At 40.6% G+C, this 10,569-nt stretch overlaps 1 protein-coding gene across 1 annotated transcript in view; it reads left to right on the top strand.

Annotated features, from left to right (window-relative positions):
- Positions 1–355: 355 nt before the first annotated feature.
- Positions 356–10,569, top strand: part of SLC6A15 (solute carrier family 6 member 15) — a 36,285-nt gene continuing 26,071 nt past the window's right edge. Inside the window, exon 1 of the mRNA XM_050323904.1 lies at positions 356–534. The gene's annotated coding sequence lies outside the window, so the exon portion shown is untranslated. The remainder of the gene's footprint in view (positions 535–10,569) is intronic.

Below are 10,569 nucleotides of genomic sequence, written 5' to 3'. Positions count from 1 at the left end.
CCCTGATGGCTCTCTGCCAGCAGGAAGTCCAGGGCGGGCCGCTCGCAGCCCGTATGAGCGGCACAAGGGACTTGGGAGTCGTCACGCGTTCGGACGGAGAGCGAAGGTGGCAGGGGATGGAGATGAGCACAAAGATGAGGCACCCGTGGTGCCTAAGTGTGGCCGCAAAGATTTTGGCGCGGCGCTGCTGATGGCGCCTCCCTCCTCCTCCTCCTCCTGCTGCCGCGTCTACCTCCTCCCCGCCTGCCTCCGGCGGCGGAGATGCTGCTGCAGGCGAGGGGGGGCAGAGGGAGTGGTGAGCGCTCCTCCCTGCGTCAGGAGGTGCGGCTCCCTCGGCCCGGCGCTGCCCTCCCCCTTTCTCTCCCCCCGCCGCTTTTATGTCTGTCTTTAAACGCCGCCGCAGCGAGGGCTGGGCAGATGTGCCTGCAGCCGCCTGCCCGCCGCTGAGCCCCGCGCCCGCACGGCCCCGCTCGCCATCCGCGCCCGCGGGGCACCCGACCCCCCCGTTCCGCAGCTGACGCCAGGCGGGCGGAGGTAAGGCATGGCATGGCATGGCATGGCATGGCATGGCAGGGCAAGAAAAAGGCACGGCACAGTAGGGCGAGAGCTGTGCGTGTGTGCGCGGGGTGGGCAGGGGTGGCCGCGGCGGGGCGGCCCCCGCTTTCCCAGCGCTGCCGTGCGGCCCCTCCGGGGGGGCAGCGTGGCAGCCCCGCCGGCCTCGCGTGTGTCGCCGGGCGGGAAGGGGCAGGATGTGCGGGGGGTTCCTTTCCGCCCGCTGTCCGCCTTCCTGCGGGGGGCAGGAGGGTCCCGCCAGCCCACCCGAGAGGCTGACCTCGCCCCGGCGCCAGCCTCTCGCTGGTGGGGAGGGAGCCGGCCCTCGGGAGACAATAGCGAGCGCCCCTGGGAAGCCGCCCATGTGCTTTAACTCGGCAGTAGGTTAAAAGGATGTGCAGGGCTGTTTCAGTTATTGTTATTGGGAAGGGCGAAGAATTTGCATCCTTTTTCTACTGCGAGTGAACGAAATTTCATTCATCTCCCGCATGTTGCGTAAAAACACCTCGAATGCATGTGTAGCGCGTGTTTCAGAAGGAGCGGGGGCGAGGGCTGTCTCCGTCCCAGGAGCATCCCGGAGATGCGCTTCCTCGAGCCAGCTGCTCCGGGCTCGGGGAGAGCGGGGCGAGCCTCACCGTGCCGGGCGAGTGAGGGAGCTGCCCACGGTCCCCATCGCCGCCCGGGGCAAGGGCCGGGCCCGAGCGCTGCATTGTTGCCGCGGAGCGTGGGCGTCGCCCGGCGCGGTGCCTCCCAGCGCAGCGCCACCCGCGTCTCTCGCCCCGCGAAGGCAACCCCGGCGGGCGGGGGGCTGGTGCGCCCCGGTGTCAGCCATGTTTGGGTGGGTATGGTAATGAGGATCTTCTCCCCACCTTTGTGCCTCTTGGATTTATTTCTGTTCAGGATTTTGATGGTTGCAGCCCACCGTGTACTACGGCATATCCACCGGGTGGATTCAGACTGCGGTTTTCTCCCAGGGATTCTTCTTCTCTTTGATTTGCTTGTTAATCCTTCTTATTTCCTATGCTCACATTGACTGGTTTTGTTCTGATTTTGTTAGTATTAAAGCAGACTGGAATTTCTGCACAAGAAGAATTTTGTTGCTTTTGTTGTGGAAGTAAATGAAACGGTTGAAATGTGGTTGCACAGTCACACTGTCCTGCCATACGAGCGGTTGTGATGGGATTTGATGTGTTTAAGTAAATTGCACTTTGTTTTATTTGTAAAAGACCACATCCGCCATTTTATTTTCCATGTGGTATTGCTACATAACTAGTTCACTACTGTAGTGTGGATTTCTAAGAGAAACCTAATAATTTTTAAGTATTATGAGTCAATGAGTTGCTGTGACATACTATAGGACAGGCATCCAATTCTCTGTTTCTGCCCTCCAAAGAAAAGTATAAATGAGGTAAAGATTTTGTTGTCTGATGTAAACTGGATGTATTAAGCAGCCAGCTTACTCCATTTGATTAAAAAAATGATGACAACATACTCAGCTTCTTTCTGTTTAGCAGTGTATTTCCCATTATCAGCATCACATTAAAAAGGAAACTGTAAAACATACTTAGGAAAGATTGCTTAATTTTGTCGTGGCTAATACAGAAGATTTTCGTTTACACATAGACCATATTAAGATAGTGATAGAATTACAGCCTACATTCAGTGCCTATCAGACACTCCCTTTGGGCTCAACTCTGCAGTTCAGACTCAAGAACAAAAAGTCCCATGGGTTTTGATTTGTGCATGAAAAACAAAACCATTTTATAGCCGTTTGGATGTGTCACCAGTAGTGTAACTTGAGTATGTGAAACTACCAAGACATCTTGAAACTATTTTTATGGCATAAGCTGATTCCTGTTGACCTTTCATGTCTTTTTCTTACAGGGTTTTTTTCTTTTCATGTTGAAAAAGCCTGTATGTGTGAAACTTTTAAAATGCTGAATTTGTCAGAAAATAAAAATATCACAGGTTATCCAGAAGCGGTCTACTAATTACTGCTATTCCTTTTGATAAGAATTGCATTGTTAAGGTCTTTTGGAGGAATTACACCACTTGGTTCTTGGTAGGAATCTTTTTGGGAAGATGTTTTTTTCTGAAATTCTCTAGAGTACAACCAGAAGTTTACACAATATAAAGACATGTTCACCTGTATCCCCAACTACTTTCCATCGTGCTGTTTCACTCATATCAGGCAATAATGTTCTTAATTAAAAGACAAAATACCTGTTGATTTTAGAAGGACAATTTTCAGTCCTGTGTTTTATAGATCAGCATAGCAATGGTAGCAGCTTTTCTGTGTGACTTGAAAGATCTCTGAATTCTCAGTTGGAGGATAACTTTGATGTATCAGCAGGTGGCATCTTGAGCAACTCTCTTCTTCCTTGAAAATTGATTCAAAGTAACCTTGCCATCATTCGAAAAATATTCTCAAATAATTTAGGAAAGATAGTATCCTTGACAAAAGAATGCTGTATTGTTGAAGAGTTGGAAGCGTAAAACCTGGTAAGCCCATACAAAGTAATGTGAAAGCACAGTGGTAACTGCCAGGATGGTTACTTTAGGCGATGGCAGTGACTGGGCTGAACTTCCCATATATCTATGTTGAAACAGAGCTCTGCATTCTTATCCTTCACTCTTAAGATTAGGGATTTCTTATTTGTATGGGAGAAAGAAAAGGAAAAGGTTATGTAATGCTGTGGACAACAGTGCCTTGAGTCATGGTACCACTAGTCTGTCTACTTACCAATTTTGGAAAATAATTTTTTGCTGCTGGCAAATGGTATTTTTGCATTTCAAGAGTCAGAAATGTGCACTGCAGTGTTAATGATTCAGCATGCTCTCCTTAAGCCAAAATGGAGAAGAGATGGTAACTCCAGTAAGACATTTGCAGTTTTTTTCTTTTTAAAGACATAGGGATTTATTGTAACATAACTTAAAAGCGTGATTCATATAATGAAATTAAATAATCAGAGGAAGTAAGATTTATGCTAACTCATCTATGATCACTTCATCTTGTTTGCTTATGCATAAAAAACAGAGGAAGAAATAATCACATAAATTCTTCCCGAAGACTACTCAATTTACTTGTAAAGCATTCTAAACTGCTGAGGGCAGACAATTAGGGTCTCAGGCAACTATGTGTCTGGTAAAGTCAAACTTTCAGTACTTGATTTTACAACTTAAATTAACTTTAGTACTTTAATGAAATACTTAATATACTTTTATATGCTCTCACTTCTGAGAACTATGATAAAATTGTACAATAAACCCATGGTCCTCTTGTATCTTATATGGGGAATTTAGAAAATGGGAATTTTGTTTCAAGTAGTTACAACTTTTGAGTCTGACCAAGGAGGGGTAGAGTTTTTTCATAGTTGCTGAGATTACTTGTCTTCAGTTGGAGGAGTGATAACTACTGAATTTGTTTCTTCAGCAAAGTACATGCAAGTAAAAGGCTACAGGATAAGTGATACATTTTCTCCATTTGAATAGGAGATTACATTTAGCTCATCCTGTAAGTCTGAGGTATTTTGTTGAAGTTGATTTGTGAGAAGAAAATACTGAGAAATTTGTGAAAGCAGGTGAGAAACTACAGTAAGGCAATAAAATCTTTAAAGATTGTGTTCAGTGAAAAGAGCAAAATGACGTGTAAGAATTCTAGGTTGTAACAGTCTGTTTCTTAAGTATTTCTGTTTGGCCAGTGATTTGAAAGTAGTAATACAAACTGTTAAGAGCAAGTCTATTGATAATGAACAATCCTGAGAAAGAAATTTTGCTATTTTTGCCAAGTCATTTTGTTTGTCTTATAATAGTAAAAAGTATTCTTCTGTAACTAAAATTTAAGGAGACTAATCTGGGCCAGAAATTGTTTGCATTTGAGTCTGTGCAGGGTCTTGATGTAAGATGAAACCAAGAAGAACATTTTGTAGGAACTGAGAATAAATTTCCCAGCAATATGAAACAGATGCAGTGTTACTGAAGTCTGTGTAACTACCCGTCTCTGCAGCAGGTGTGAATTTAGTCTTGCATTTTTAAATAGTTTTGCTATTGTGTAAAGTATTTCATTATATAGACAACAAAATGGAAAACATTCAGTTTTTCTAATGCTTCCAAGTCTCCCATAGCCCACAGAACTCTTTTTTTGTTATGGTGTCATGTATGCATAACATAGATTTCTCTGCCTTCTTCAGTGATGTTTTCTGAGACATGCTAATGCAAGTTTGTGTAGAACAATTACCATTGAGTTAAGCACCTATCAAATCTCTGTTACTGACAGGCTGTATTAAACTAGGCAGGGCAAAATGCTAGATTGTGTAGTTCATGCTGAAGAGCATCATAATGGCTGCTTCAGTAGATAGATACAAATGGGCTTGGCTAGGCAAAAAGGCTATGGTGCGTATTCCTGTTTCCGCCAAAGAACACAATGCTGCATTGCAGCAACAATTCAGTCTGTGCAATGAGTACTGTAACACAGTGTAACTCTTGCTGAAATAATTATCTGTACACAGATTCCCCCAGTGATAGCCGCTTTACAATCACGGTACTCCCACAAAAGCTGGTCTGCTCCCGCAGTCTTCTTCTCTTTCTCACTCGAATGTGATGGTCATTAGCTGTTCCTCTCATCCTGTCCGCACCAGTGGGCAGGTTCCTCTTTGTAAAGACTCCCTTACTCCTAAAACTTTGGTTTTTGTTTTTCTATATTGGTTGTTCCCATCACACTTTCTTCTTCCCAGCTCATAGACTCATGCTTAAAATGCATTTTGTAGGTTTCCTTTTGGTGCAAAGACTCCTCTTCTATACCTTCGCACATAATTCTCTTGCAGTGATTTCATACAGACTGAAACCTTTGGCATGAATATCAATAAAAATCTTCTATGAACATATGAGATATGAACATGCCTGTCTTTTAGTTCTGTGTCCTCTGCTGAATCATCCTGGTTTCTTCACTGGGAGTCGGGATGAAGATTTGGTGAACAGGAACGTAAGATGTAAGCTTGTGGGACTGGACTGGTGCACTGCACTTTTTCAAAGCTGAGATTAAAGTAATGTGAACCACTGCAGCTTCTTATTGCATTTTGCTACACTCATGTAGTATGTTGGTATGTTAACTGCTTCATCAGAGAAGAACACAGTGCTCTGAAGAACAGAACATTGATCTCTTTATCCCTAAAATGACAAACATTGAACTTAAAAAGGTATCCATTCTTTCCTTGGTCTGTTTTTTTGTTTGTGTTTTTGTTTGCTTTGTTTTTATTTGGTTTTATGATATCATAGTAGCCTTCTAGAAACTCTGGACTTTCTTCATAGTCTTTTATGAAGTATGAACTCAGGATTTTAATTTTTCCTCCTTTCTTTCCAACTCATATTGGAGATTGAAACAGTTATAGATCAGTGAAGATTTGAGGATTATTTGTAATGCATTAAAAATTTGGGTAATTTTGCTGAATTGCTATGTTTTCATCAGATGTAAAAGTAAGATTATAAAAGTAAAAAGTACATTGTGTTAGAAAAGAATGGAGAGTTTTTTGGCCTTTCTTTTTCAGAGGCGACTGCTGGTTTTAAAAAGGAACATAATGTAAAATTATTGTGTTGTAATTTATGTCAGAAAAGCATTGCTAGAAGTTCTTTAATATTTAGTCAGTTGTTGCAATAGTATTATGGAATGTTTTAAACATGAAATTACCTTACAAATGGCTTTTTATAGAGACTTGTGCGGTAATTCCAAGAGCATGGGGCAGTTTGTACTCATTATACTTTCAAATTGGTGAGACTTTTTTTGTGCCTGTTTTTCTGTACGTGTTGGAAAAATCTCCAGCCTCATAACTTTTAGTTGTTTACTTGTATTACACAGTTGAGACAACTAGAAGTATATGTTCTTCTAGTAGGTGCCTGTATATTGGCATGTAGAGCTGTCGGATAGAGGTGTATCGAAAGGAGCCCGACATAAGATTCGTTACCAGTGTAACTGAGGAGGAGCAGAGAGTGTTGGACAGAATCAGCACAACTGCCTTGCTACACATTCCATACAAGAAAGATTGTGAGAAAAGGGTGTGAAGCAAAGTTTTTCAGTGCGTCTTTCGGTGCTTTAACTAATGAAGTTCCTTTGGATCTTACTTCAAACGCTTGCAGTTTGGTCAGTGGATTTTGTGAATTTGCCAGGATTTCTGAATGCAGGTCTGCAACTGAGTAAAAATTCTGCAGTGAGCCTGGATCTCCCAGAGAGCTAAATTGGGTCTGAATTCCTTGTTGCAAGGGATTATTACTGCTTAATCTGCTAGTAATGTGTCAGTCTAATCAGGTTACTTTACTTCTGCATGCTTATGCATTAAGGCTTGATTCTTCCTCTAGAGAGGAAAATAACAAAATTCCCACTGTGTTCTGAGAGAGAAAGTTGAGGTCTAGAGTTTGCTTGATATGTCAAAAAAGACTCATTCTGTTTTATCTTTCACTATGAGAAAGAAATAGATTTTAAAGTATCACGATCAATGCTACTAAGATCTAATCAAAATTTAGCTCATGTGTTTGGTTTAGTAAGTTTTTTCCAAAAATTTGTTTATGCTAACTCAGATTATTGATTGGTGTTATTTTAGTGACAGAATAATTTTCTAAATGTTCTTCTAGTTGAACCATGTACTGTTCATCAATTTCCATTCAGTTAAATTCCCTCAAACAATACAGAGAGTTGTCAGTTAAATTTTAGATTTTTTTATAAATGTAATTTTACATAAGAAAAGGGATACCATCCTTATTTGCTCATTTCAGTTATGGAGAAGTCCAGAGAAACATATTCTTCAGTAAACATGATAAGAAAAATTTCTCTTCAATGTTTTATCTGACAGGTGACATCATTTGAGTCACAAAAAGGATGACAAACTGCCTGGAAACCAGAACTAAAACAATTGATCAATTACCATGATTTAAATCCAAGACAAAAAAATTTCAACATACAAACAACCAGCTTTAATAAGGCTAAATGGTATTTTAGACATTTTACTTTTAATCCAAGGTGCTGGTAATAGCATAGTAATGTTTTAAAATACCTGACAGGATTTAGGACTCGAAGTCCTAATGTAACAATATTAGTTTTGTAAATCCTCCATAAAATGGTGATTTGTTGTAAGTTTTTAAATGATACTTAGGAGAAAACATCCATCACATAATGCTGTATTACTGCATGAGGCAGCGTAGAACATAACTAGTAGTGGGACTAATTGAAGAAGATGTTTAACAGAATTTGGTGTGATATTTCTTATTTGATGCTGATAAAGAACTTCAGTTCAATACTGGACTACATCCAAGTGATGTGGGAACCTAAAATAGCACTTTATATGTTGAAGTGCTAAAGTTCAATACTGTGATATGGGGGGGGGGGGGCAGAAGGAGAAAGCAAGATTGTTCAGTGGTTCATGTTTATCTAAACTGTGCTGGTTAGTAACCTTATTCAGTTTCTCCCTATTCAGTCTTCACTTGGGAGCATTCATACCTAGACCGAGCTCGAACTGAGTAGCTTGATATCAGCCTTCTGTGTGGGTTTAATTTGGATGAAAGAGAGAGGCTTTTGTGCATGTCACTGGCTGTGTTCTGGGAGTGCTGAGCATAGACTATGATGGGCTCCTTGCACAAAACAGCTGGGACCACACTTCAAACCGTTGTACCTGATGGTAGCATCTGGTGAGGTAGGACACCTTATTTGGTTTAATACCAGCTCCTTTAATACAGAGAACAAGTTGTTAACCTTGATAGATGGGGACTGCCTTTGGATTTGTGATTTGTCCTGAAGGACTGTCCTGCATCCTTGGTGCAGTCTGGCCAATAATAATATGTTCAGTTAGAAAATCAGTACTGTTAAAACCATGGACCATTCTGCTGAGCATGCCTCCCACATTTTCTCAAGCCCTGCAAGTATTGTAAGTTGTTCCGTGGATAATGAATGTCCTGCTTAATGGAAGGTCAATTAAAGGGGAATTAATACGGTACTGTGCTAGGAGTAAAAGTATCAAGCCTAGTTTATCTTGAAGTGTAGCAATACAATGTTTAATGCATGACAGGATAGAATGATGCAATTTCTGTTGAAATTAACTCAACTGTGAGAGCTCCAGGTGAATCATATTGCTGCCCTGCAAGTTACTGTATCTAAAATAATTAATACAGCTATGACCTTTTAGAACATTTCAGTAAATAGTGATGGATGGTTTGTGCCTTTTTGACTGAAAATCTCTTTTACTTATTGCAGTTAGACAAGGATTTCAGATCTACAAACAAATACTGACGTAGTTTCACATGTGCAACTGTTACATTAAATACGGAGAAAAAAGTTATTTAATTTTAATGTAGTCCCTGAGCTTATTACTAATTACTGGAACTGAGAAGCTGCTCTAATTTTCATCAGTGGAACAAAAGGAAAAAAAACATGTTAGAAATGTGACTGAAAGTAGTGTTTGAAGTACCAGATGCTGTGGTTTCTAGTCCAAAGCATAAATGGACTGCTTAAATGCTTCAACATAATGTATTACTGGTGTTTGCATTTTGGTTCTACATAGGTATCTCAGTCAGAGCTAAGAGGTCATCATATATGAACAAGAAGAGGGTGGAGTCCTTTGAAGATTTTGCAATGCAAAGGACAGAACAGATAAAAAGAGGCCCAAACAGAGATTTAGCCCAGATATGAAGGATATCATGTTAGGATTTCTCTATTGTATGAAAAACTCTCTTTCCCCATTCTACTGTTCTCTGTATAGCTCATATACTTAATTTTTTCTTTATAAGAACTGGTATCAAGTCAAAGCCTGATACTAGTTCTACTACATAGCAGAAATTTATAGGACCCTGAACCCTCCAGTGACATTGGTGAACATAAAGCAGATCACAACCCAAGTAGGCTCTACTGTGCTTAAAAAATTTGGGCTGACTGCCAGAGCTGGAGTAGCTGAGAGGAGGCAGTAACAGAAGGAAAAGTGAGAAGACAGTGTTGGGAGTCTAGGGAATCAGTGAAAAGAGGTTACAATGGAGTTCAGTAGGCAACTGGAGTGAAGTTCAACTTCCAAGTCCTTGAAAATTATTGGAAAAGGTAATTGCTCTGTTGGCTAGGAGGCTAGTGATAGTGATAGTACTTGTGGTGACAAAGGTTTTATTTCTGTTGCTGTAAAGTCTCATCCTGATAAGCTGTGTGCTGGGTTCTAGTGGCTTAGTGTCTTTCCTTTGGGTCTGTCACGGAAGCAGCCATGAGGTGATTCATCTCTCAATTACTATGAGAACTGTACCTTGCAGTTCTCTACTGCATAGGACTTTGTCAGGACATGATACAGCCTTTGTACTGTAGACCAGATGTTGCAGCAAGTCCATAAGCAAAAGCTGAAAGGTCTAATGTTTCCTGGAGTAATTTCTGATTCTCATCAGTTAGCAGTTCTTGATTAGACTTCTTGTGTATACCCTCTTTAAGGCTTTCATGAAGCTTAACACATAATTTAAATCCCTTTTAAGACTCTTAATTGTGCAGATGGCTTTGCACATACTAGTTTTATCCCATGTGATTAGTGAAGAATTTATTGAAAAACATTCCTTCCCAAAATATTATGGTTACCTTCAGTACAGCAGCTGCAAGCAAGTCTGTTTGTCCTTTTAAATGATTCATTGTGTTTAAGAAAAACACATATTCAAATGCGGGCATTTTTGTCTCCGTACGTACAAGTTTGAAACAGTAGGCTTTTTAAATGTATTTGGTTATGGCTTTTCAGATATTTCAGATAGCTTCTTAGAAATAGGAAATAATTAAAAATATCTAAAGCATCAAAACTCAGATGAGCATCTCTCCTTTGAAACTATGATTGTGATTATATATTCCTTGGTGAAGAATAACAGGAAAATAAGTCACTCTCGCTTTTGAAGCATTAAGTGCATACCATATATTAAATTTTTAATTGCTGCATGACTTACTGAAATGAATTGAACAACTTAATCTACTTTGGTTAAAATATACTTTTAATAAATTCAGCTACAGCTGTGAAGTTGGGAAGTAGT

Source organism: Myiozetetes cayanensis, unplaced genomic scaffold (genome assembly GCF_022539395.1).
Source record: "Myiozetetes cayanensis isolate MyiCay16 unplaced genomic scaffold, myiCay2020 scf3, whole genome shotgun sequence".
NCBI classification, from domain to species: Eukaryota; Metazoa; Chordata; class Aves; order Passeriformes; family Tyrannidae; genus Myiozetetes; species Myiozetetes cayanensis.
Note: the sequence above shows the minus strand (reverse complement) of the source record. Positions and strands in the feature narration are given on the sequence as shown.